Source organism: Pan paniscus, chromosome Y (assembly GCF_029289425.2).
Source record: "Pan paniscus chromosome Y, NHGRI_mPanPan1-v2.0_pri, whole genome shotgun sequence".
Taxonomy (NCBI): domain Eukaryota; kingdom Metazoa; phylum Chordata; class Mammalia; order Primates; family Hominidae; genus Pan; species Pan paniscus.
In genome coordinates, this window is record NC_073273.2 from 28,222,932 (window position 1) to 28,250,610 (window position 27,679).

Consider the following 27,679-nt stretch of genomic DNA (forward strand, 5'->3'; position numbering starts at 1 on the left):
GCAATCATACATTTTGGGAGACTGAGGTGGGAGAATCACTTGAAGACAGAAGTTCAAGATGAGCCTGGACAACATAATGTGACCCCGTCTCTGTGAAAAATTAAAACATTATGCAGGCATGGTGGCAGGTTCCTGTAATCTCAGCTAATTGGGAAGCTGAGGTTAGAAGATTGTTTGAGGTTACTGTGAGCTAGGAGTGCACCACTGTATTCCAGTCTGGGTGTTAGAGCAAGATCCTCTCTCTAAAAAAAGTTAATACATAAAGATAAAAAAATTAGCTAGAGAAGAAGCTTTTGAATGTTCTCACCACAAAAATAGCAAATGCATGAGGCAATAAATACACTAAGTACTCTGATTTTTATTGCTATATGACATATATACATGATTGTTTCCCCAAAATATGTACAATTACATGTGTCAATTTTACAAAATGAAGACTATAATGTAAAATCCATAGCTGTAAAATTCCTAGCACAATACAGAAGGGTGAAGCTTCATGACAATTGGTCCTGGCAATAATTTGGGGGATGTAAAATCAACGGACGAGACAACAAAAGCAAGGGAACACACATGGTACTAAATCACCGTGTGAAAAATATCCCAAACAGGCAAAGCAGAACATGGAATAGATATATGCTCATTTATGTACATTATAGTATTACTCACAAACATACTACCTGGAAGCAAATGTACCTTTAAGGATGAGTAGATTCAACAAACAGGGCACGTATATTCACTGGGATAGCATTCAGCCTGAAAAATAAGGAAATCTTGAAAAGTACTGCAATAAGGACAAATCTTGAAAACATTCTGTTAAGTAAAACAAGACAGTCAAAAAGGAAAACTGTATAATTACACTTACGTAAAATATTTAGTCAAACTCAAAGAAACCAAGTGTTGTAGTCTCAGCAGTGCACCAAGATATAACAGTCTCTCATAGTCTGAGATAACACCCAGAGTTCTTTGTTCTACCTCTAAGGAGTTTAAGGAGCGTGAACACAAAGGTGAGGTTGGAGTGAAAGTTTGATAAGCAAGAGAAGAAAGCTCTTTGTCAGGAGAGATAGGTGTCTGAACGGGGTGCCCTCTGTGAGGCTGGGGTCCAGGGATTTTATGGACTGGGAAGGGAAGGGAATGTGCCTAGTTCACAGGCTGTCTTGAAAAACGTGTGGCTCAGCTTGGCCCAGGACTTTGGCCCGGGACCAATCAGGAGCTGAAGGGATGATTCATAGATGCTGCTTAGATTGGCCCAGGACTTCTCAGAAGCTAAGGTGAAAGCTTGGTCCAGGAGCTTGGTCCAGGAGCTTGGCCCTGGAGCAATCAGGGGCTGAAGTAATTATTCATAGAGGTCAGACTTACAGTCCAAATAAAGGAGAGTGTCGACCGGAATGCACCAGAGCCCACTGTGCTTATGCCCACAAAAGGAGAAGAAACTTCCTGGGAGCCCACTGACTGCACAAAGGACAAAGGCGTTTCTTTTTTTCTTTTTCTTAAATTTCTTTCATTTTTTTTTTGAGATGTACTTTCTTATTATTTATTTATTTATTTATTTTGTGATGTAGTTTTGCTCTTGTTGCCCAGGCTGGAGTGCAATGGTGCGATCTTGGCTCACAGCAACCTCCGCCACCTGGGTTCAAGTCATTCTCCTGCCTTAGCCTCCCAAGTAGCTGGGATTACAGGCATGCGGCACCATGCCCGGCTAATTTTGTATTTTTAGTAGAGACGGGGTTTCTCCATGTTGGTCATGCTGGTCTCGAACTCCCGACCTCAGGTGGTCCGCCCACTTCTGCCTCCCAAAGTCCTGGGATTACAGGCATGAGCCACTGTGCCTGGCCAAACAAAGGCATTTCTATGCCAGGTCAGTCTTGTTCCCTTATCTGAGTGAGCTGGAGGTTTGTACAAGTTTTTATCCAAATGGGCCAGAGGTTTTTCTATCCGTGCAGCCATGGGCAGGTCTCCAAGCACAACACCATGGGCTAGTTACCTTGTTAGCGTCTGCAGCTTGATTTTTTCCAGGATTCCTTTTAGGTTATGCAGGGATGAGACGCTGACCCAAGGATCAGGGACTTTCCAGGGACCGTTCTCTTGCTATCTACCTAAAGCAAGCTACCTAACTTCTTTCACAAGTAATGAGTATTCACTTTTACTTTTGTAAGACAAAAATTATCTAAAACCTATTGCAAAAAAAAGAACTATACTTACCACTTCTACACCATATACTTAAAATGTTAGAAATGAAAATGGAATGTTTTTAACTACAATTAGAAATTTAAGACTAACTAAAAGGCACAGTAGAAAATCTTTCAAACATCACCTTCAAATAACAAAGGGTTCTTCTCACATAATTATTTAGATTTAAACTATAAGTTGATTGTGAATTTAAGATTATTTCCCTGACGACTCACCAAGATACAATAAAATAATCACTACAAACTAAGAAAAGAGGGAAATGTATAGCACTAAGGTCCACATCAAAAGCTACAAAGGGCCAGGCATGTTGGCTCATGCCTGTAATTCCAGCAGTTTGGGAGGCTGGGGCAGGGAGATCACTTGAAGCCAGATGTTCAAGACCAGCCTGGCCAACAGCAAAACCCCATCTCTACAAAAAAATACAAAAATTAGCTTGGTGTGGTGATGCACATCTGTAATCCCAGCTGCTCAGGAGGCTGAGACAGCAGAAATGACTTAAAACCGAGAAGTGGAGGTTGCAGTGAGCTGAGATCATGCCACTGTACTCCAGCCTGGGTGACAGATTGAGACTCTGCAACAAGAAAAAACAAAAACAAAAACAAAAAAAACTAGAAAGATCTAAAGTTAACAGGCTAATATCTTGATTAAAAGAACAAGAAAACCAAGTGAAAACGAACGTGAAAGCTAGCAGAAAACAAGAAATAACCAAGATCAGAGTAGAGCTGAAGGAGATAGAGATACTGAAAACTTTTCCAAAAAAAAAGAAAAGAAAACTCAACCAATCCAGGAGCTGTTCTTATGAAAAAGAAATTAATAAACTAGATGGAACACTAGCTAGGCAAATAAATAAGAAAAGAAAGAAGAACCAAACACAATTAGAAATAATAAGGGAGATATCATCACTGATCCCATGGAAATATGAACAACCATCAGAGAATACTATAAACACCTCTATGCACATAAACCAGGAAATCTAGAGGAAATGGACAATTTCCTTGCAAAATAAACCCTCCACAAGACTGAATCATGAATAGTTCAATAATGTGTTCTGAAATTGAGGCAGTAACAACTAGCCTACCAAGCAAGCTGAATTTGACCAGAGGTACAAAGAGGAGATGATACCTTTTCTCCTAAAACTATCCAAAAAAAATTGAAGACAAAGAAGTTCTCTCTAACTTATTCTATCAGGCCAGCATCATCCTGATAACAAAACCTAACACAGATACTACAACGACAACAACACCACATCATGCCAATGTCTTTGATGAACACTGTGCAAAAATCCTCAATGAAATACTGGCAAACCAAATCCAGCAGCACGTTAAAAAGTGCATCCACCACAATGGAATTGGCTTTGTCTCCAGGATGCAAGGTTGGTTCAACATATGCAAATCAATAAATGTGATTCATCACATAAAGATAACTAAATACAAAAACCAAATGATTATCTCAATAGATGCAGAAAAAGTATCCAATAAAATTGAACATTCCTTCATGTTTAAAATTCTCAATAAACTAGGAACTGAAAAAACATACCTCAAAATAATAAGAGTCATACACAACAAACCTACAGCCCATATCATACTGAATGTGTAAAAGCTGGAAACATTCCCCTTGAAAACTGGCACAAGAAAAGTATGCCCTCTCTCACCACTCCCATTTGACACAGTATTGGAAACCTTGTCCAGGAGAATCAGGCCAGAGGAAGAAATAAACAGTATTCAAATAGAAAGAGAGGAAGTCAAATTATCTTTGTTTGCAGATGACCTGATCCTATATCTAGAAAGCCTCATTGCCTCAGCCCCAAAGCTTCTTAAGGTGATAAGCAAGACTAGCAAAATCTCAGGATATAAAATCAATGTGCAAAAGTAGCTATCATTCCCGTACACAAGCATCACCCAAGCGGGGAGACAAATCATGAATGAACTTTCATTCACATTTGCTACAAAGAGAAAAAAATACCTAGGAATGCAGCTAAGCAGGAAAGTGAAGGACCTCTTCCAGGAGAACTACAAACAACTGCTCAGAGAAATCAGAGTGGACACAAAACAGATGGAGAAACATTCCGTGCTCATGGAGAGGAAGAATCAGTACCACGAATATGAGCATATTGCCCTAAGTAATTTATAGATTGAATGCTATTCCCATTGAACTACTGACATTCTTCAGGTAATTAGAAAAAAAAGTTTAGAATTCATATGGAACCAAAAAAGAGCCCAAATAGCAAAACCAACCTTAAGAAAAAAAGAAAAAAAAAGCTGAAACTGTCACTGCCTAATTTCAAACTATACTAGAAGGGTACAGTAACAAAAACAGCATGGTACTGGTATAGAAACGACACATAGACAAATGAAACAAAATAGAGAGCATAGAAATAGAGCCAAAAACCTACAACAACCTGATCTTTGACAAAGTCAACAAAAACAAGGAATTAGAGAAAGGTCTCCCTATTCAATAAATGGTGCTAGGATTACTGGCTAGTCATATGTAGAGAAATAAAACTGAACCCCCTCCTAACACCATATACAAAAATTAACTCAAGATGAATTAAATACTTAAATGTAAAACCCAAAACTATAAAAACCTTAGAAGAAAAAATCTAGATAATACCATTCAGGATATAGGCATGAGGAAAGATTTGATGACAAAAAGGCCAAAAGCAATAGCAACAAAAGCAAAAATTGACTAATGAGGTCTAATTAAACTAAATAGCCTCGGCAGAGCCAAAGAAACTGTCATCAGCACAGAGAACCTAGAGAATGGGAGAAAAATTTTGCAACCTATTCATCTGACAAATGTCTAATACCCAGAATCTACGAGGGACTTAAAATTTACAAGAGAAAACAAACAACCCCATTAAAAAGTGTTCAAAGGACATGAACAGACATATCTCAAAAGAAGACACACATGTGCCCATCAAACATGAAAAGCTCAGCATCACTGATAACTGGACAAATACAAATCAAAACAACAATGAGACGCCATCTCACACCAATTACAATGGCTATTAATAAAAAGTAAAAAAGAAATAAAAAACAGATGCAGGTGAGGTTGTGGAGAAAAGGAACACTTTTACACCGTTGATGGGAGTGTAAATTATTTCAGGCATTGTGGAAGAGAGTGTGGATATACCTCAAAGACCTAGAAGCAGAAATACCATTTGACCCAGCAATACCATTACTAGGTATACATCCAAAGGAATATAAATAATTGTATTTTAAAAATACATGTATACATATGTTCATTGCAGCACTATTTACAATAGCAATGTCATGTAATCAATCTACATGCCCATCAATGATACACTGGATAAAGGAAATTTGGTAAACGTACACCATGGAACACTATGAAGCCGTAAAATGTAATGAGACGATGTCCCTTGCGGGAACATGGTTGGAGTTTGAAGCCATTACTCCAAGCAAACTAATGCAGGAACAGAAAACCAAACACCATCTATTATTATTCTAACTTATTAGTGAAAGCAGATCAATGAGAACACATGGACACATCAGGAAGAACAACGCACACTGGACACCTGTTTCATGGCATGGGGGACGGGAAGCAGAGCATCAGGAAGAATAGCTGTGGATGCTGGGCTTAGTACCTGGGTGTTGAGATGATCTGTGCACTAAACAACAGTGGCACACATTTATGTATGTAAGAGACCTGCATATCCTGCACATGGACCCCTAAACTTAAAATAAAAGTTGAAAAAAATATTGATCACATATGGAGCCCTGAACTTAAAATATAAGCTGAAAAAAAAAAATGAGTATCTGGTGGGTTCTCTAAGTTAGACCCAAACTGAGGATCCTGAAGCTCCCGCTGGGGGAATTGGGGCTGGGGGCACCCTGGGGAGCCGCTGCCAAGGCAGTCCACCATCCCTACAGGCCGCCTCCCTTCCCAGCCAGTGATGGAAAGGAGAAGGGGTATGTGAACAGCTGTGGAAGTCAGACTCTCGGGAACTGAATCAGGCCCCACCCCATGCCCCCCAGCCCAGTCCAGCCAGCGTGCCCGCCAGTCTTCCCACCCAGCCAGCCCAGCCCCCAGGATTGTTAGATGGAACAAGGCTCCATCATCACCCAGGCATGGAGGGAAGATGACCTGGTCCTTACCAAGCAATGCCTGGTTTCCAAAGTGCTCTCCAAAGAGGCCTCATGTTTGTTACATCTTAGAAGGCCCTTTTCTGCTGTTCTTGTACCCAGCATGTTGGCCAGTCAAGTTCCCCCGCTGAGCTCTCCACACATAAGGGGGGAGTCAACACCACTGCTAAGTTGGCTGAGCTCCAGGGTCTCTAGAATCAGTTTTATCAGATCCCAGGGACCTGCCTGCTCCCAGAGGTGACAGAGAAAAATCAAGGAACAATCTATATGGTCACTGACATGGATGAAACCCTTGTGCATAGCTCCTTTAAGCCAATCAGCAAAGCTGACTGCCTAGTGACTGTAGAGATTGAGGGGACCATGAGGCCTTATATGGATGAGTTCCTGAGATGACTGGTAGGAACTGTTTAAATGTGTTTTCTTCATTGCTCTCTTCATTCCAGCCTGAACAAGTATGCAGATCCTGTTGAGAGGTGACAGCATGCTGGCAGTCCTCACAACCCTCACTTGCTCTCGGGGCCTCCTCTGCCTGGGCTCCCACTTTGGCGGCACTCGAGGAGCCATTCAGCCTGCCGCTGCAATGTGGGAGCCCCTTTCTGGGCTGGCCAAGGACGGAGCCAGCTCCCTCAGCTTGCCACAAGGTGTGGAGGGAGAGGCGCGTGTGGGAACTGGGGCTGTGCGCAGTGCTTGCAGGACAGCGCGAGTTCCAGGTGGGCATGAGCTCAGCGGACCCCGCACTCGGAGCCACGGGCCAGCCCCACTGGCCCCTGGCAGTGAGGGGCTTAGCACCTCGGCCAGCAGCTGCTGTGCTCAATTTCTCGCTGGGCCTTAGCTGCCTTCTCACAGGGCAGGGCTCAGGTCCTGCAGCCCACCACGCCTGAGCCTCCCCCTACTCCGTGGGCTCCTGTGCACCCAAGCCTCCCAGATGAGTGCCACCCCCTGCTCCATGGCGGCCAGTCCCATCAACCACCCAAGGGATGAGAAGTGCAGGCACATGGCGCCAGACTGGCAGGCAGCTCCACCTGCAGACCCAGTGGGGAATACACTGGGTGAAGCCAGCTGGACTCCTGAGTCTGGTGGGGATGTGGGGGACCTTTGTGTCTAGCTCAGGGGTTGTAAATACACCAATCAACACTCTGTATCTAGCTCAAGGTTTGTAAACACACCAATCAGCACCCTGTGTCTAGCTCAGGGTTTGGGAATGCACCAATTGACACTCTGTATCTAGCTACTCTGGTGGGGACGTGGAGAACCTCTGTGTCTAGCTCAGGGATTGTAAACACACCAATCAGTGCCCTGTCAAAACAGAACACTCGGCTCAACCAATCAGCAGGATGTGGGTGGGGCCAGATAAGAGAATAAAAGCAGGCTGTCCAAGCCAGCCGTGGCAACCCACTCGGGTCACCTTCCACATTGTGGAAGCTTTGTTCTTTTGCTCTTTGCAATAAATCTTGCTGCTGCTCACTCTTTGGGTCCACACTGCCTTTATGAGCTGTAACACTCACTGTGAAGGTCCGCAACTTCACTCCTGAAGCCAGCAAGACCACGAACCCATCGGGAGGAATGAACAACTCCAGACGTGCTGCTTTAAGAGCTGTAACACTCACTGCAAACATCTACAGCTTCACTCCTGAGCCAGCGAGACCACGAACCCACCAGAAGGAAGAAACTCTGAACACATCTGAATGTCAGATGGAAAAAACTTCAGACATGCTGCCTTTAAGAACTGTAACACTCACCGTGAGGGTCCGCAGCTTCATTCTTGAAGTCAGTGAGAACAGGAACCCACCAATTGCAGACACACTGTGACGGGTGTGCTGGACCAGTGTGGGGTGTTCTGGGGTTGCCTAGCCCATGAGTCGTGTTTGTTCCACCAGGGCTTCTATATCAACAACCTCAGATATCTGGGGAGGGACCCGAGGAAAACTCTCATCCTGGACAACTCGCCTGCTTCTTGTATCTTCCACACAGAGAATGCAGTGCCTGTGCAGTCCAGTTTGATAACATTCCAGACAGCAGCTGCTGCACCTGATATCAATCTTTGAGGAGATGAGTGGAGCAGAGGACGTCTACACTAGCATTGGGCAGCAGTGGGCCCTTAGCCTTCCCTGCTTCCCAGCAATGGCCATCACAGTAGGGGACTTTCCCACACTGTGCCTTTATGATCAGTCTGAAAGAGTGTAGGCTGGAACACCTACCCACATGGACCTGGAAAGAGTGAGAAGTGATTGAAAAGAGCTTCAGGAAAGCTTAGATGCCCAGTGGGTTAATGCCAGACCAAGGATACTCAGAGCTACCTGCCATCAAGTCGTTGGGTTCCCGAGACGTGGGTGTGAGAGAAAGAAAGAGAGCATGTGTGTTTTGCCATGAACTGTGGCCCCAATATATAGTGTTTCAGTGGGGGAGAAGCTGAAGGACAAAGACTCTTCCCAAGTTAGCTTGTCTCCTCTCCTGTCACCCTATGAGCCCCTGAGCCCCATAGGGATGAAGACTATTGAAGGCTCCATTGCAAACCTGGTCTTTCCTCAGTGCTGCAAGACCTATGCCAAGGAGAAAGGAAAGGTATGCCTTTGGGTGTTCCAGACACACATCTTTCTGAAATATTTCTCCAGCCAGTTGTTGCAGACAAAAGATGACATTTCTGGGAAGATGGGGACTTATGTACAGACCAGTACCCAAGCCATCAGGTCTTGTGGCCTAAAGGCTATGCTTACTTAAGTCCAGCCAAGTGCCTGGGATGGATCCTTTCTGCATCTCCCCAAGACTCACCACACAGCCATAGCCTCAAACCTGTGGGGAAGGAAGTTGTCTCCCCACCCTGCAAGAGGACAAATAACTGATTTCTGTTCATTTTACTCTGTTTTAAAATTCTCTTAAAAAAAAAAAAAAGCCTATCTGAAACTAAAAAAAAAAAAAAAAAAAACAAGGAAAAAAGATGTCATACTTACATAGGTGAAAAACACACAGATATATCTATAAGCAACAAACACAGCTAATTCACACATATATTAAACATCACATTGAGATAAAATGTATCGAGCTAAAAATTATCATTCAACTCATGATATCAAGTTTTAAAAGCAAAAATACAATTAACTGATCTGAGAAAACTTATCCCCCAAGAAAAGAAACACAATAACACGGAATCGAAAATAAGAAGAGAGATTTTAATGCATAAAATCCTGAATACAACATAGATTTACAATGAAAAATACCTTTTTTTTTTTTTTTTTTTTTTGAGACAGAGTCTTGCCCTGTCGCCCAGGCTGGAGTGCAGTGGCACAATCACGGCTCACTGCAAACTCTGCCCACTGGCTTCATGGCATTCTCCTGCCTCAGACTCTCGAGTAGCTGGGAATACAGGCACCTGCCACTATGCCTGGCTAATTTGTTGTATATTTAGTAGAGACGGGGTTTCACTGTGTTAGTCACGATGGCCTCGATCTCCTGACCTCATGATCCACCCACCTTGGCCTCCCAAAGTGCTGGGAATACAGGCATGAGCCACCACACTCAGCTGAAAAATGACTCTTTAGATATCTACAGCATTCAACTGTGTGCACTCATGAAAAGCAGACATTTTAAGTCATTGGAATTTAATAAATTGCAGTAAAATTATACAGAAAATACATTACAATCATTAATAACAGGCTCTAATGAGAATAATTTAATAAATAATCATTAAAAAGACAGGAGAATTTTATTATGTTCTCAATATGTTGCTGCTCTTCTTACCACAAAATATAATAAAACTATACAACTATAATATAGCTTTCAGGAGCTAAAAAAGCCTTATATTTCCAAATAAAAGAACAACATAAATTTTGCAAAATACGATGAGCATTACTGAAGTATAAAGTCACTATCTGGAATTAAAATATACCATCATTTAGATAAAGACTAAAAAAAGAATATAAATGTTAATGATTCCTTTCTGCCTACACTGAGCTTAAAATTACAACCAAAAATTTTAATAAATATGTAGCACCTACAAGAAATTTTATTAATAGATTACATAATGTGTAAATTTTAGCAATTTATTTTAGAAGTTTTGAATCTAAAAATCACCAGCTTGACATTCATTTGAGAAAGTGAAACATAAAGGAGAGTAACATAAGCAAGATGACAGAATGGGAGGTTCTGCATGCACATCCCCTACCACGTAATGCAGCTGCCACAGCAACATAAGTGGACTCATGAAAGCCTTGGGATCCAGTTCAGAGTTTGTGACATCCAGCTGGAGGCAAAGACCAAGGAAGACATCTTTAGAGGGTAAGCACTTGACCAAGCGACAAGCTTGCCAATCATGGTCCCGGCTTCAAAACAGAATACTGCCACATCTTACTGTAGACTTGGCTATAACTCATTTGACCTTGGTCCTGACAGTGCAACAATCTGCAAAAAACACAAGAGAATTCATACTCACCTGAGACTTAGGTGACAGGCCTGCAGAACTTGGTTCTCTCTATAGTCCCTGAATTAGGCAAAACACACCTTCTTTCCTTCTCCAGCCATGGTATGGAAGAAATATTCACATTGATATGATGAAATGCTAACTAACAATATGAAAAATACTAAAATATAAATGTCACTAAAAATGGTAAATACATACTGAAATTCAGAATACTCTAAATTGTTATCATCTTAAACTAGACTATTAAAATACAAGATGTTTTACATAAGTCTTATGATAACAACTAGGAAAAAAAAAACCATAGTAAAGAAAAAGAGAAAGCAATTAAAGCATACACAAACAACAAAAATTACACATTGGATATGGTGTCTCCTGCTTATAATTCCAACACTTTGGGAGGCCAAGGTAGAAGACTCATAAGCTCCTTGGGTGTTGTGGTACGTGTCTGTAGTCCAAGCTACTTGGGTGGCTAAGGTAGGAGGATTGCTTGAGCCCAGGAGGTTGAGGCTACAGTGAGCTGTGATATGCCACTGTACTTCAGTCTGAGCAAGAAAGCATAACTTTGTCTCAACAAAAATTAACAATACCACAGGAAAGACAGAACCAGAAAAAAAGGAAGCAAACTTAAAATGGACCGAAAACTACAAATTTACAATAGTAACTGCTTACCTGTCACTACCTTACAAATAAAAAGATTAAGTTATCTACTCAACAGATACTGCTGTAGACTGAATGTCATCTCCAAAATTTAGGATAAAATTTAATAGCCAATATGATAGAATTAAGAGGTGGAACCTTTAAAATTTAATTAAGCTATAAGCACTCTGCCCTCATGAATGGATTAATGTTCTTATTATGGGAATGGGCTAATTTTAACAAGAATGGATCAGTTATATATTAAAAAAAATAGCTCTCTCTCCCTCACATCTTTGGCTGTGTTAATATCCAGCAACTAGACCTTCAACAGATGCCAGTATCATGTTGTTTTGCCTTCCCAGCCTCCAGAATCATGAGTCAAATAAAATTCTATTCTTTATTAATTACCAGTCTGTGATATTCTGTTATAGCAGCCAAAAGAGACTAAAGCAGACAGAGTGGATAAATGAATCTTTTAAACCTCGTAATATGCTGCTTACAGGAGACTCAATTATGAATAAAGAGCATAGTCTAAAAGTGAAAGGATAGAAAATGATATTCCATGCAAATAATAACCAAAGGAGTGCAATGGCAGTTATGCTTAAATTAGACAAAATAGACTTTCTAGCAATGTCTCTCACAAGCATGAAATGAGTTTACCATACAATAATAATAGAGGTTAATTTGTCAAGAGATTATAGCTATATTTATGCACCCAAAACAGAGGCTTCTAAATATAAAAAGCAAATATTGCCAGATCTGTAGGGAGAAGTAGAAAGAAATCCAATAATAGAAAACTTTAATGAAATGTATAATAAAGGACAAATAGTTAATAGCATTGTAAATGGGCAAGGGAAAGCTGGTCTCATGTGTTGCATTTGAGAATGCAGCAAAGAAAGTGGGAACTGATAATTTTACTGCAAGCCTGAGTTAGGCTGAAAAACAAGGTGGTCGATTAGAGGTCCCACTTGCCATACATTAAAAAAACACAGGAGAAAACCAGTCCTCCTCTGGAGTGTTAAAATAATTAAAGAGCAGAATATTAGACTAAAGTGGCTCTAGTGCCCTGTGTTCATAGTTAAAAAAAAAAAAAAATCTAAAACCTAACTCAAATACATTTCCTATAAACCATTATCTTAGCCTGAAACAAAATGCGGGTTTAACCAATGACAAACATGCAATTAACCTCTGAATATGTAACCAGGAAATTTCCATCTAGATAGTTCAAATAAGGCAACTACATAACTGTAACCAATTCTTGAATTTGGGTTGCTGTCTCATGCATCTTATGAAAGTGTTTCCTTTATGCCCCTTGGGTGGACCACAAATCATGGCTGGGTGCTTTCCAGTTCACCAATCACTGTTTGTTCAGATAAACTGGTTAACGTTTTAATATAGACTCCCATTAATTTTTAACAAGAGAGACTGGGGACCCTACGGGCCGCAGCTCCTCCCATGCAAAAACCCAGTCGCGGGTTTTCCCTGATGACCCACCTGGCATCCCTGAACAATCTGGGAAATACTCATGGCTGTGGGCGCAGAGCAGGGCACTGCCCAGGGACAGCACCGGATGGGCCAGGCCGGCTGTGGGGGTCCTCGCTGCTGGCCCAGCGGCCATCTTGCAGCCACAGGGGACTGAGGGCCAAGCTGCGGGAGACTCGGAGCTAACCGTGGGGTGGCCGGTCCTGCCAGTTTCACGGCCTGCTCTCCCCTCTCGGGATGCCGAACCCCGCATACTCACCATTTCCCAGCTTCCAGGATGTCCTGATGCCCTAACTATGCGTCCCCAATAACCTACAGATCACAGGGCAACAGGGGCTGTAAGAGAGTAGCCCAGGGCTCCCAAGGTGGAGGAGGAGTAAAAGGAGACGGATCCCAACCTCCTATGCCAGCGCCAGCGAGAGACAAAGACCCCGCCAAACACTGGAAGCCACGCTCTCCTTTCCTCTCGTCTCCAACTGCAGGCCTGATTGGGCGGTTCCCACATCAGTGTCACTGATTGGATAAAACTCCGGGACACACCCACCCCCGCCTGACTCCTGCCCCTACCCCCACTCCCGCTCAGCGTTAGTGCATTTTTGTTAGTTTGTTTTACTTTAAGTTCTGGAATACGTGTGCAGAAAGTGCAGGTTTGTTACATAGTTTTACACGTGCCATGGTGGTTTGCTGCACCTATCAACCTGCCATGTAGGTTTTAAGCCCCACATGCATTAGATATGTGTCCTAATTCTTTCCCTCCCCTTGACCTCAACCCCATAACAGGCCCCAGTGTGTGATGTTTTGTTCCCGGTGTCCCTGTGTTCTCATTGTTCAACTCCCACATATAATTGAGAACATGTGGTGTTTGGTTTCCTGTTCCCGTGTTAGTTTGCTGAAGATAATGGTTTCCAGCGTCATTCATGTCCCTGCAAAGGACATAAACTCATTCCTTTTATGCCTGAATATTATTTCATGGTGTATATATGCCACATTTTCTTTTTCCAGTCTATCAATGCTGGGCATTAGGGTTGGTTCCAAGTCTTTGTTATTGTAAACAGTGTTGCAATAAACATATGAGTGCATGTGTCTTTATGCTAGAATGATTTATATTCCTTTGGGTGTATACCCAGTAATGAGATTGTGGGGTCAAATGGTATTTCTGGTTCTAGATATTTGAGGAATCACCACACTATCTTCCATAACAGTTGAACTAATTTACACTCCCTCCAGCAGTGTAAAAGCGTTTCTATTTCTCCACAGCCTCACCAGCATCTGTTGTTTCCTGACTTTTTAATAATTGCCATTCCAAATGGTGTGAGATGGTGTCCCATTGTGGTTTTGATTTGCATTTCTCTAATCATCAGTGATGATGAGCTTTTTTCTTTTTTCTTCTCGTGTGTTTGTTGACCACATAAATGTCTTCTTCTTCCTCCTCCTCCTCCTCCTCCTCTCTTCTTCTTCTTCTTCTTCTTTCTTCTTCTTCTTCCTTTTCTTTTTATTTACTTTACTTATTATTATTATTTTTAAGACAGAGTCTTGCTCTGTCAGCCAGGCTGGAGTGCAGTGGCAGGATATCTGCTCACTGCAACATCTGCCACCCAGGTTCAAGTAATTCTCCTGCCTTAGCCTCCCAAGAAGCTGGATTTACAGGTCACCCGCCAACACACCCTGCTAATTTTTTGTGTTTTTAGTAGAGACAAGGTTTCACCATGTTGCCCAGGCTAGTCTTGAACACCTGACCTCATGATCCACCTGCCTACAAGGCTGAAAGTGCTGGGATTACAGGCTTGATCAACTATGCCCAGCCAAATGTCTTCTTTGAGAAGAGTCTGTTCATATTCTTTGCTCACTTTTTGATGGTTGTGTGTGTGTGTGTGTGTGTGTGTTTGTGTGTGTGTGTGTGTGAATTTGTTTAAGTTCCTTGTAGATTCTGGATATTAGACCTCTGACACATGGATAGATTGCAAAAATTTTCTCTCATTCTGTAAGTTGCCTGGTCCCTCTGATGATAGCTTCTTTTGCTGTGCAGAAGAAGCTCATTAGTTTAATTAGATTTCATTTGTCAATTTTAGCTTTTGCTGCAATTCCTTTTGGTATTTTATTCATGAAGTCTTTGCTCATGCCTATGTCCTGAATGGTATTGCCTAGGTTTTCTTCTAGGGTTTTTATGGTTTGGTGATTTACATTTAAGGCTTTAATCCATCTTGAGATAATGTTTGTATAAGGTGTAAGGAAGGGGTCCAGTTTCTGTTTTCTGAATGTGGCTAGCCAGTTCTTTCAGCACCATTTGTTAAGTAGGAAATATTTCCCCACTGGGGAAAGATTCCCCAAAATCTTTCCCCATTTTATCAGGTTTGTCAGAGATCAGATGGTTGTAGATGTGCAACATTATTTCTGAGATCTCTGTTCTGTTCCATTGGTCTATATATCTGTTTTGGTATGAGTACTGTGCTGTTTTGGTTACTGTAGCCTTGTAGCATAGTTTGAAGTCTGGTAGCAGGATGCCTCAAGCTTTGTTGTTTTTGCTTAGGATTGTTTTGAGTTGACAGGAAAACAAGCTTGTATAGTTGGGGTCACATGCCCAGAGTATCACAGCTAATTAAGAAGTGAGCTGAGACTTGAAATGCACATACTCTTTCCCTTACCTGGGTCATTGTATAATGCATCTTAGCAGCTATTTAACAGTAGGAATTAGAACATTTGGACATCTTTTTAGCAACCTTTTAACCTGCATTTTGGTAATGCAGTAAAGACCTTCATCCCATCCCTGAGCCCCTCTCTCCCAATGCTGCACCCCACTGCTGACCACACTGTGGTGTGGCCGTTAGGAATCAGGGGGTCAGTGGGCGGCGGAAATAAATAAGCAAGGATTATGTTGCCCAAATTTGCTCATCTTAGAAAGTCTCCTCAACCATTGTGTGTGAAGTGATTATTCCACGGTAATTGTGCCCTGACTGTGCTGCATCTCATTCTGACTTGTCTTTTTGAAAATCACTGGATTACTCTCATGAACGGGGGCATTTCTCTTTCTATTTGAAAATGGTCAACTGTCCTCTGCAGGTGTCCTGACTTGCTAGTTTAGACCCTGAAGGTAGCGGTGAGAAAATATTTGGGCCACATCAGAATACCTATTCTCACCTGGAGGATATATAGAAATTTCTTAACAATATCTAACCATTTTCTCGATAACCATTATATTTAACAGTGATAGCTTGGAGGGAAGGGAAGGACACAGATGACACAGTCTTAAAAGTTTAGTTTGTTTATAAGGTTTTTTTTTTTTGTTCTTGTTTAGTTTTGCTTAGTTTTTGGATACGAGGTCTTGCTCTGGTGCCCAGGCTGGAGGGCAGTGGCATAACTCATCATCATAACTCATAATTTGGTTGTAACGGTTCTTTAACATATATTTTTGCTGAGAGTGGTAGCTCACACCGGTAATCTAAACAGTTTTGGTGGTCAAGGTGGGATGATCGCTTGATCCCAGGAGTTCAAGACAAGTCTGGGCAACATAAGTAGGCTCAGTCTCTAGAAAAAAATTTAAAAATTGGCTGGGTGTAGCTTTGCATGCTTGTAGTCCCAGCTACTTGAGAGGCTGATTTGAAAGCATCACTGGAGCCTAAGAGTTTGAAGATGCAGTGATCCATGATTCAGCCACTGCACTGACAGAGTGAGATGTGTTTGTTTGTATGTGTGTGTGTATAAACAATTTGTATGTGAAAAAAATTCAAGCACAGGATAAAAGTGAAAGCCCATGGTGGGGGATGTGGAGAAAGGTGAGTATGGCTCCAGCAACTCAGTGAGACTTGGTTTTCCATCTTGAAGAATTGCCCATCCACACTGAAACCACAGCCTAGCAAATGCCAGTTCTCAAACTACACTTGCTGGGATACCAGTATGTAGCCTTTTGAAAAAAATAAAATCTTTCACCTAAAAGAAGGACAAGAGAAAAAGAGGGTTTCACATCTAAAGCCTTCATTTTCTTTACGAATCAACAGCCACTTGTCATTTGAGTTGTCCAAAGGCGACTGACAGCACTAACACACTTAATGAATCAACCAGGAAAAATGGGCCTCTCAGGTAAGGAGGAGGCACAATGGTCACAAAACCCAATCCATTCTCAGCTTTGCAACGTGCTCGCATCTCAAGAAGTGGTGTTAGCCATGTGAACCGTATTCACTGGACAAGGCCAGAGGAAAGAATATTTAGTACAACACAACTACGAGGCTGCAGATCAAACTGGTAGTGGGAGCATGCATGAGGCTTCAGTGGCCGAGACACTGGTGGCTACCCTTGGGTGTCACTTAAACCTTCCAGGTGAAGGAACTTTTTTTTCCCAATTGGCTCAGAGAAACTAATCAACATTAAAATTGAGATTTGTTTTTCTTTTCAAAATTTCTAAGACATAGAGGACTCTCTAACACTTCAAAAGGCATTGAGCTATACATGCAGCTGACGACCTGCCTGCTCTGTAGAGGGATGGCAGGGCAGCAGCCACCAGCTTTAGTAGCTTTAAGCTCCTCCTCTCATAGGGACAGGCCACCCCCACACAACCCCCCTAACTTCATAGGCTCTGGCTGTCAGGTGCACCTGGGGGACTGTCTTTCTCCCATCTCATTAGCTCTCCAAGACAGTCTAGCTAAATCTAAAACCTACCTCAGGATGGTGAGTTGTAGACTCTCCTCCATTCTCCCGGTGCAGTGTGACTACTGGAGAGTGCTCCTCCATCCTCTTACCTCAAATGATGTGAAAAGCACCGGTTCCTGGGCAGTTAGATGTTCACTGACATAACAGGCCCAGCATGTGCAGGGCCTGGCCCCACAGCCTGGCACCTCTCCCCTACCTGGCCTTCACGCCGGACTTTTCCCTTCTGCCACCAATGTCAGGTGATGGTCACCTGTGCCACACTCTCATGAGCTTGGTAAGTAGCAGGGGTGTAAACCCCAACAGATTTCCTGTGACTCTACCCTCTTACCTCCCACTCAAGTGACATTATAAGCATAATTTTACATTTGATCTAATTGACGCATAATTTTTTTAATAACATTTCTGACAGCCCACACAACCAAATGAGTCTGGGTTACAGTACACAGGGGCGAGGCTGGGGTAGCAGGTTTCACTTACTTTATTCCAATGTGAAATGAAGATTGATGATTTAAAAACAAGACAAAGTTGTTTATCGGCTGTGGGGTTGCTATACTTGCTAGCTCATGCTCGCTTCCTTTGAAACAAGGTATCTGCACAGACCATATTCATAAGCAGCTCTTCGCAAAACCCCAGACAGAAGCCCCCGTCAGACACAGCTCCCTCAGGCTCACAGGGCAGCAACCTCCTCCTCCATGTTAGGCTCTGACAGCAGGCAAGGGAAGGAGCACAGGCAGCAGGGGACACGGAGATGTCCAGGACTGTAGGGACCCCCAAATGCCCCAGAGCTATTCTCTGTAGAAGGGCGCACGCACGTCTCACTCTGTCAGTGCAGTGGCTGAATCATGGGTCACTGCAGCCTCAAACTCTTAGGCTTCAGTGATGCTTTTACCTCAGCCTCTCAAGTAGCTGTGTGGCAAAAAGCCTCCTATTTTTTTCCTTAAAACCTGGACTTTAAGCCAGGTTGGGCCTGGGGATAGTGGCAGCAAAAGCAGCAGCCAAATGTATACGCTCCAGATGTCTACACTCATGGGAACAGGCACATTCCACAGTTGCTGGAGCACGAGAGGCCTGAGAGGCACCTGTTTCCCAGCTGCTAACTGATGTCCACAAACCCCATTCACGTGTCTTCACTTAGGTCTCTGCATCGTATATTCGCTCAGCCAGTGCAAACACATCTTCTGGGAGGCATCATTAACTGCAGCACCAGCCCCACTTGTTCTGGGAGGGAGTCAGGAGGAATCTGCTCAGCTCCTAATCCCCCAGGACAAAGGTGCTGCCCCCTTTTCAGCACTCACATCCAGCAATGCCATCTCGGGATGGGTTTTTCAAACACAAGCAGCATGAGGTAACAAGCACGGTGTGATAGGCTCATGGCCATGGGCAACCAGCTGCTGGGGAAGCAGCACAGGGCAGGCACATCTGTGGGTGGCATCATGACAAGCCCAGGCAGCCACAGCCCCTACTCCCAACAGCCCCAACCCAGATGGCATTCAAATCTTCCCGGATAGTATTGGGGTACCCGATGCCCATCACTCGCCCGCTCATTAGCATGGCATTTTTGGTTACTCAGGGACTAAGGAGAGGGGGTGGGGGATGTAGATCCAGGGTGGGCACCGCCTCACAGCCAGAGCCCACTTGACTGCAGTCCAGCAAGCAAGCCCAAGCAGCTCAGCTCTAGTCACCTCCGGCTGCACTTTCTGTGTGTACTTTACACAAAGGTAGCAAAAAGAGGTCAACATTAGCTGTTATGACATGAAAGTCTATGCCCCATTAAGACCTTCTTAAAATGCTATTGTCTTAAGCCCTCTTTATTCTAATAAAATTTATACCAATAAACACATACAAGCTGAAACTACTATAAATGAAATATTAGGATTTTTTAAACCCATAAACAGACACGTAAACTGTCATTGTTTGATTGCAGAGAGAGTGAGATTCTACGGCAGGTGACCACAAAACAGCCTCACAAAACCCCAGGCAGGTCAGGCAGTCTGAACACTACAAGGCCACGTGATGGTCACAGAGGATGACAGCTCCCATGACTATTCTAAGGCACTGTGTTAGCTTCTCACTCACAGTCTCAGAATACCCTGTGAGAGGAGGCCCCGCCTCACTAGAGCACAGGAGGTTCCTGAGCTCTTCCCAGAAAATGGTCATCAAAGGGTGGAGCAGGGGGAAGCCGAGACAGAACAAGTGAGTCCCTAGGGTCTCTTTAACCTCCCTCAGCTCCTCCACATGGGTCCCTGAGGGAAAATGACCAGCCTCCTAACCCCCTTGATAGGGTTCCAGTCCTGCAGGTCTGGACTCTCTCATTTTATGCTACCATAGGGGGTGACAATGCAACCCCAGGCCCCTTGTTAGCCATCCCTCAATGCCAGGCCAGGACCAGAGCCCTTTGCTGACACAGCCCAGGGGATGCTCTAGGCCCACCTCAGCGCAGTCATCTGTAGTGTACTGAGAAGAGCAAGGAGGTGCAAGTAGACACATATCCCCATGGGCATGGCCTCAGGCATGTTCCACAGGCTCAGGGCCTCGCTGATGAGCTCACGGCCCTCCTTCAGGAAGCCTGCAGATCACACCCTCAGGGAGCAGTGCTCAGATGAGCAGGCAGGCCCCACATCCCCCACCCTATGATGCTGTGCTCCACTTTGCAGGCTTCTGCATTGGCCAGTCCCCACTGCTTTCTGGTGAGATGTTCAAGTTGAAGTGAATGTTGAAGGCCACAGAGTTGATGGAGCTCGCTGCCTTGCACATGTTGTAAATCACCTCCTGGCTCCAAGGGTCAGCTGTGGAGACACAGCTTGTTGGGAGGTAGCCCCACTCCACCATCAGTGGTGCTGGATTGCCCTGATCTGCACCTTCCAGGTCCTTGCTGAGATGTCTGCATGCTTCTCTAAGGGACTGGGTCACGAGGCACCCCTGGCAAGGACCAGCTGGCAGAACAGGCTGGACACTCTCCCTCAGCCTCCCCAGTAGCCCCGCCTGTGCTGTCATCTGTGCTGATGATCTCCGTGGTAAGATTATGGGAAACTTTTTAAAGCATCTTTTCCCCGTTCACTTCCCTATCTTAATAACAGCACTGATAACTTTTAAGCCCTAGCAAGCTGAAACTGCAAGACACATGATCTTCTGCCTTAGAAGGGCCATGTTTGGGCAGTGTGTGCCCAGGTGAGAGCCCCATGGTTGTTAGTGGAAGCGGGGAGCTGGATGGGCCTGGCCCCATAGCCTAGTGAAAAGTAGGACCCTCTCCTTCCAGAGCATGAAAGTCTTAGAGGCCGGAAAAAGGTGCTTGGGTGGCCTGCCAAGAAACAGAAGGCTAGAAGGCCTGGAAGGAGCCCCAACAGCCTTCAAGCTGCCTGAGAGGGCTGGGCTCATTCCAGCTTTCTTTGCTTTCATCCTGTTAGCAAGAAAACCTGCTCACACATGGCAGGTGGGCCTGAAGCTGCCATTCCCTCACCAGGGACTATAGGCACCTTTAATGTGGCTCTTTCTTGAAGCAGCTGCCCAGGTCGGTTCTTGCAAAGCAGTTCCCTTATTATCCACAGGTCCTTGTTCCAGCCCTGTGTCTGCAGAGGGACTAGGTAGGGAGACAAGGGCTCAGCCTGTGTCCCGCAGTCTGCTCTGTGATATCTCTTTTGTTACTTCCTCACAGACAGCCTCAAACTTCCAAATGAACAGAGCAGCATGGAGCCAGGAAAGTGCACAGAATTCTACCTAGTACCCAGATGGAAAGGGGTTCCCAGTGAGAGCAGGCCCAGGCTGCATGTACCTCTCCAGGAATGTTCTCCTCATGGTCCACCTTCAAGGTGTACATCCTCTGTGTTCATGCAGTCCATGGCAGGCTCTGCCTGGGGAACCGTCCAGCTGCACACCTGCAATGTGGTGGTGACCCTCTTGAATGGGTGGTTGTGGGCCCCATGGCAGGCAGCAGAGAGGGAGATGCTCAGCCCACCAAGCCCAGAGCCCTGCCACAGGCTTCCGTGAGGCCTCCACCTGCTCTGGGTTCTTGCCCTGAGAGGCTGCCCTGAAGTCAAACAGAAGCAGGTGGGCCTCTCTTCCAAGGCTGCTCTCTCCCCCACTGACAGCTCCCTAGAGGGGAACTCAGATGGTGGCAACAGTTTCCTCAGGCAGAAGTACTGGAGTTTCGGCTGACCAGTTCATTTCATACCACCACATGACATGACACAAAGCAGGGGCTGTGGGACAAAGGCATTGCCTTTTCTTCTGGCATGAGGAATGGCTTAGGAAGCAGGGGCTGGTGGGACTGGGGTTGAGCGATAGGTTGTGGGCCACAAGGAGTGGTTGAACACTGAGTAAGTGTCCTGGTTATCTGTCCACAGACCCAGAACAAGTGGCATCCCAGGAGCCTGGGAGGGGCTGGCAGAGACTTACTGGTTCCAGCAAAAGCCCCATGTGGATGTAGTAATGCGGCCTGCTTGTCCTTGGCTGTAATTACAAACAGGTACGTGAGTTCCCCATGCATCTTGCAGCTCTCAGAGTGTGTTCCAGCTGTTCATGGTAGGCATTTTTAGTCACTGAACATGCTTCAGGAATGGCCAAGCTTGATTAAGCCAGGTGTCTTGCTGTGAGACCCTCCACCCAACTGAGGACCCTCTTCCTTGTTCCCCCTGGCAGTTTCACCTTCCAGTTCTGGTTCTGGAGACACAATGGCCCCTCTTGGACCCCTGGAAGAATGTGCTCAGGTGACACACAGTCGACAGGGCCCATTTCCAAGCCATTCTTCCATTTCCCACTGTTTGAGGGGCCTGAGGCTGGTGAGGAGCACAGGGCCAGCTGTCTGCACCTAAATGTCATGCTGGTCTGGATGTCTCAGCTCCAGAACCCTCCAGGTGAGATGGCCTGGTCCTCAGCACCTGGCCTCCATGCTCCTTTTTCCTCTGTTCAATCCTGGCCCCAATGCCTCCCACAACTCTCAGGTCACCATTGGAGAAGATGCTCAGGAAGAGCAAGCAGCTGCAGTCAACCTGCTGAAGGTGGCTTATGGGTCCAGGCTCTTGAGCTGGTCTTGGACATGGTACATGTGGATGCAGGCTTTGGGCAGTGTGTGTAGCTCTTTCCGGAAGGAGGGGAAAAAGGTGTTACCAGGGTCCTACACCCTAGAACGACCCATCTAGCACAGAAAATAGTTTGTAAAGTGCTATCATGTGTGATTTTAATTTACAAGTTTAGGCTTTCATTTTCAAATTCCACAATAAACACGTAAGTCGGGTTCTCATTTCAACACACACATGCACACACATTCTCTCACTCTCCCTCTGTCTTAGAATCTTCCAGTGCATTCACACTGAAAGCCAAAGTCCTCCCAGAATCTTGTGAAAACCTAAATGATCTGAATAGTTTGTCATTGCTTTTCGAGATCTAGGAAAATCTCTGCACATTTCTGGAGACTGCTGTTATGCCATTTTTAATAAATCTGTTGTGCTTCAATTCAGAAGTGTGTGAGGGGAGTTGTGGAGGAATTGGCATTTGGTTTAGAAATTTCAGGAACACCAGAGACAGATGACACCTGTTTTCTGCTTTATAATGTCAAGTCTTATGAAGGCTAAAACCTAATTCTACAAAATAATTAGACTGAAAAACTTTATAGGCAAAAATTATCTTATTAAATAGGAAAATCTAATTACTTTATTTTAAAATTTTCTTTTTCTTAGTAGGATCTAATCATAGAAATTTAAACTCTGTATGGCAACAGCCTCTACTGTAGGATGGTTTATTGTATGTACTCGTTTTACAGACTTCTTACAAAAACTTTTTCCGTAAGGGAAATTAGAATACTGTTCAACATATATTGAATTCCCCATTATTATCTTATTTCTCACATATTACTTTATGATTCTGTCTTCTTTAATATGAAGATTACTATGACTGTGTTTTCGATTTCTGAATTATCATGTGTCACATTTGTCTGTAATTTCAGTTTCAAAAGTTGTAAAATAGCACGCTCCAAAGCATATATTCTGTATAAATTATATAATTAATAATTTATTAAAATATTTGGCTTGTATGTTTAATTGGCTCTAGGCACAATGTTACTATTAGCATTTTCTTCCAGTTTTCCCAAGTTTTATTTGACTAATAGTACAATTTATTTCTAATTTTTATTTTATATATCAATGTTTTATACTGTATTTACAATATTTATATTGTTACCTTATATAAAAATGTAAGACTTTTCTATTAAAGGCTAGATTACAGCCTTACCATTTTGTGTAAGAAAAGCAGCAATGCATCAGGACTATAATTTAAAACTTTCTCCAGTATTACTTAAATGCTTATTCCTTAAAGCTTTCTCATCACAGCTCTTTGTAATAATTATAATGTGTTTTCTCTGAAATGTTGTTGCCCTAACTGTATCCAAATAATTCAAAATTTACACTTTTCAAGGATTCACAGGAAAAGTTGAAAATTGTAGTTACCTAGGATTCTTTTTCAGTTGGACACTATGTTTATTCAGGATTTTATGGATTAAAGTTTCTCTTAATTATGTTTTATAATTTTATGTTTCTGCATTTTTTAGAGTAGGCTGACTCACATCAGTTAATTGTGTTTTTACTTTCTACCACTTTATTATGATTTTGAATTACATTATCCAAATAAGAATTTGGGGGTTAATATTTCTTTTAACTTTGTTTTGCAATTTTACATTTCTGTCTTTCATGGTTTAGGGAATGGCACCTTACATCAGTTTATTGTTTTTAGTTTTAATTTATATAATATAATTTTGTATGACAATATTCAACTCTGTACATCTTAAGACAGTGTGGGGCAAAAGTCAAATATGAACCATCCCTATGTCTTTTGTTAATATAATGATTTAAGTGTTTGTTTTCTTGTATAAATACTGACCCTATTTTGTTTATGATTTGTATATTTTCTTCTTGTTTGATGGCCAATAATTGATTCTGTCTAAGTGAGTAATCATGGAAATTGTCTGAATTTCAACATCTATTGTTTATATTATTTTAGTGTGACAGAAAGATTTATGCGATTTGAAGATAATTTTTCAAAAACTTTGTAACTCTGTCTCTTCGGGTGTCTTTTTTTTTTTTTTTTTTTTTTTTGACAGACTCTCACCCTGTTGCCAAAGTGCAGTGGCACAATCTTGGAACACTGCAACCTCCACCTCCCAGGTTAAAGCTATTCTCCTGCTGCTGCCTCTTGAATAGCTGGCATTAAAGTTGTGCACCACCACGCCTGGCTAATTTTTGTATTTTTCATAGAGCTGGGGTTTCACCATGTTGACCAGGCTGGTCTTGAACTCATGTCCTCAAGTAATCTGCATGCCTCAGCCTCCCAGAATGCTGGGATTACAGGCATAAGCCATCGCTCTTGGCCCTTGGGTGTCACTTTTTAATTTTGATTGTGGTAAAAATACATAACATAAAATTTAGAACCTTTAATATTTTTCTTATACAATTCAGTCACGTTAAGTGTATTCACATTGTTATGCAACATATTTGTGAATTTTTTTTCTTTTGCAAAACTAAAACTCAGTACACATGAAATGACAACTACCCATTTTTCTTACCACCTGGCTCCTAATAAAAATCATTCTATTTTCTGTTTCTAAGTTTCAATACTTTAGATATTACATATAAGTAGAATCATGGAGTATCTTTTTTTGTGACTAATTTTACTTAGCATCATGTTCTCGAGATTTCTCTTTATTGTGGATGGTACAAGATTCTCTGCCTTTAAAAGCTGAGTAATATTCCATTACTTTTATATTACAAATTATATTTATTTATTCATTCTATAGGGGAAGTTTGTGTTGCATTCACCTATTGGCCTTTGTAAATAATGCTGCAATGAATATAGGTGTGTAAATAACTATTTGCTCATATGTGTGAGGTTTACGTCTGTGCTAACTTCTGTTTTAATGGAAAAATTGTGGGTCTTTATGCCAGATACAAACTATTTTCATTACTGTTGCTTTGTAATGTACTTTGAAATAAAAAAAAAGGTGAGGTCACTAATATTGTTTTTTTTTAAACATTTTTGGGCTCTTTATGGTCGCTTGAGATTCCATGTAATTTGTTGGTTCCTTTTTCTATTTCTAAAAAAAAAAAAAAAAATGTTAATTTAAAAGGGACTGCATTGAATCTGTAATTCGCTTTAGGCATCATGATCATTCTTCATAATATTAAGTTTTACAACCCCTAAACATGAGCATGCTCAAAAGTGAGTTGTTTAATTTCCATATATATGTTGCTATTTTTGTTTTCTTCTGTTATTGATTTCTAGTTTTATTCCATTTTGATCAGAAATAATAGTCATTGAAAGGCTAAACCACTCTGGGAAGTGACTTCCATTACAGAACATTACAAAGATACGTGAGGGCACCACTTGTGCCCTGATGGGCTACAGGGATGAGTTCTCTGAGATGACACATTGCAGACAAATGCAGGGAACAATAGAACCCCTTTTTCATGTAAATTCTTCCCTATTTTTGTAGAGTATTAGTGATAGTGGTGGCTTTTAAGTCTTGGAGAAGGTCTGGCAGTACTGTGAAGCTGCCTGCTACAGATGACACCAGGGGTGAATAATTAAAACTATACAAACTGTAGTAACATGAATAAATACAGCTTAGTGTAAAGTAAAAACTACACGAAGGCCTTCTCTGATATTTCTGGAAGAATGTAAAAAGGGACTTTACACTTAACCAAGGTGCCATTGGGACTACTTAAGGTTAGATTTTTGGGGGGCAGATCTTTGGGTCACTCATGGAAACCCCCTAAGAGAGAGCCCAGAGAAATTCCATATTTGGGTCTGGATCCTGGGCCCATCCTGGTTTTGTCAGGCCCCTCTCTGTAGAGACCCCTAGGTGCCTGCTCACACTGTAACTCACTATATGCCATGCTTGGGGGTGAGGTGAACCTGCCAGTTGTCCAAGGAGATGAGGGAGTTGAACCCATCAAATATCTGCTCACTGATTTTAATGCAGCTCTATAAAGAGTGTTCCCAGCAGCGAAGCTGAAAAAAAAAAAAAAAGACAAAAGAGAAAAAAAAAAGTCAATTGTCTGCTTTGTTTTTACCACCAGGCGACACCTCCATTAGAAATTCTGTTTCCTAGATCTGGAACATAGGAGCATCCGCATAGACCCCCAGCCAGTGAGGAAACCAGAGGACAGCTTAAGACCTTGGGATTCACATCTGAGTAGACGCACATGGTCCGCAATGCTCAACTTTTTATTCCACCAACCATGACCTGGGTATGAACATGACAGAACCACCAGGGTTCCAGTGCCTTACAACCTGCCCCTGTGAGGAAGAGGCCCCTCGTTTTCTTTCCTGCTCCCCCTGCAACACATGGTAATGGTAGGCAGGGTCGGGTTGCCCAGATTAGATGACAAGGGTGGCCTGGCATAGACGGACCTGCCCTGGGCTACACTGTGTTACCTGTGTATGCCTGTTGTCGAATGGCCGGTGGTATCAAGGATGTGGGCTGAGCCAATATGTATATTGTCAGGAAAGGCTCTCATTTTGAGCCTTTCTCAGGCAACAGCTTAGGAATATAGCATACAACGAGAACGCAGTGCTCTCTCAAGCATCTCCCATGAAATTAGCTAGATACAGGGCTGTATCTAGAAGGTGGGTGTCTGGTTCCCAAAGTTCTAAATTCTGTTAGGTTTTGTCACGAGAGAAGTCTGTTAACTTCTTCAAGGTTTTATCCCCTGAGCCCTTTTCCTACATAAATCTATGCAAAGGCCCTGCTGGGCTGCTGATTGCTCACCCTCATCTCCCATGTCAACTCTTTACCTGTAAACAGTTATGCAAACACAATTATGTCCCTTACTCCCCAAAAAGATCTAAATGCAGCCAGGGCCCCAGGTTTGAGAGAACAGAGTTGGGTTAAAATCTTCTTTTCCTTTTCATTTCTGTGACCATATAAAAATGACTGTGTGCTTTAGGTCTCCCCAGCCCTGAAGTATGCATAATGGGATTATGCCAGCATCAACTTCCAAAAACAGTCATTGGAGATATATGATATAGAATGAATCAAAATCGGTTGGATGCAGTGGCTCTTGCCTTTAATCTTAGCAGATTGGTAGACCAAGGCGGGTGGGACACTTAAGGCCAGGGGTTTGAAACCAGCCACGGCCAGCATGGCAAAAACCCTTCTCTACTAAAAATGCAAAAATTAGCCAGATATGTTGACGCATGCCTGTAATTCCAGCCACTCAGGAGGCTGAGG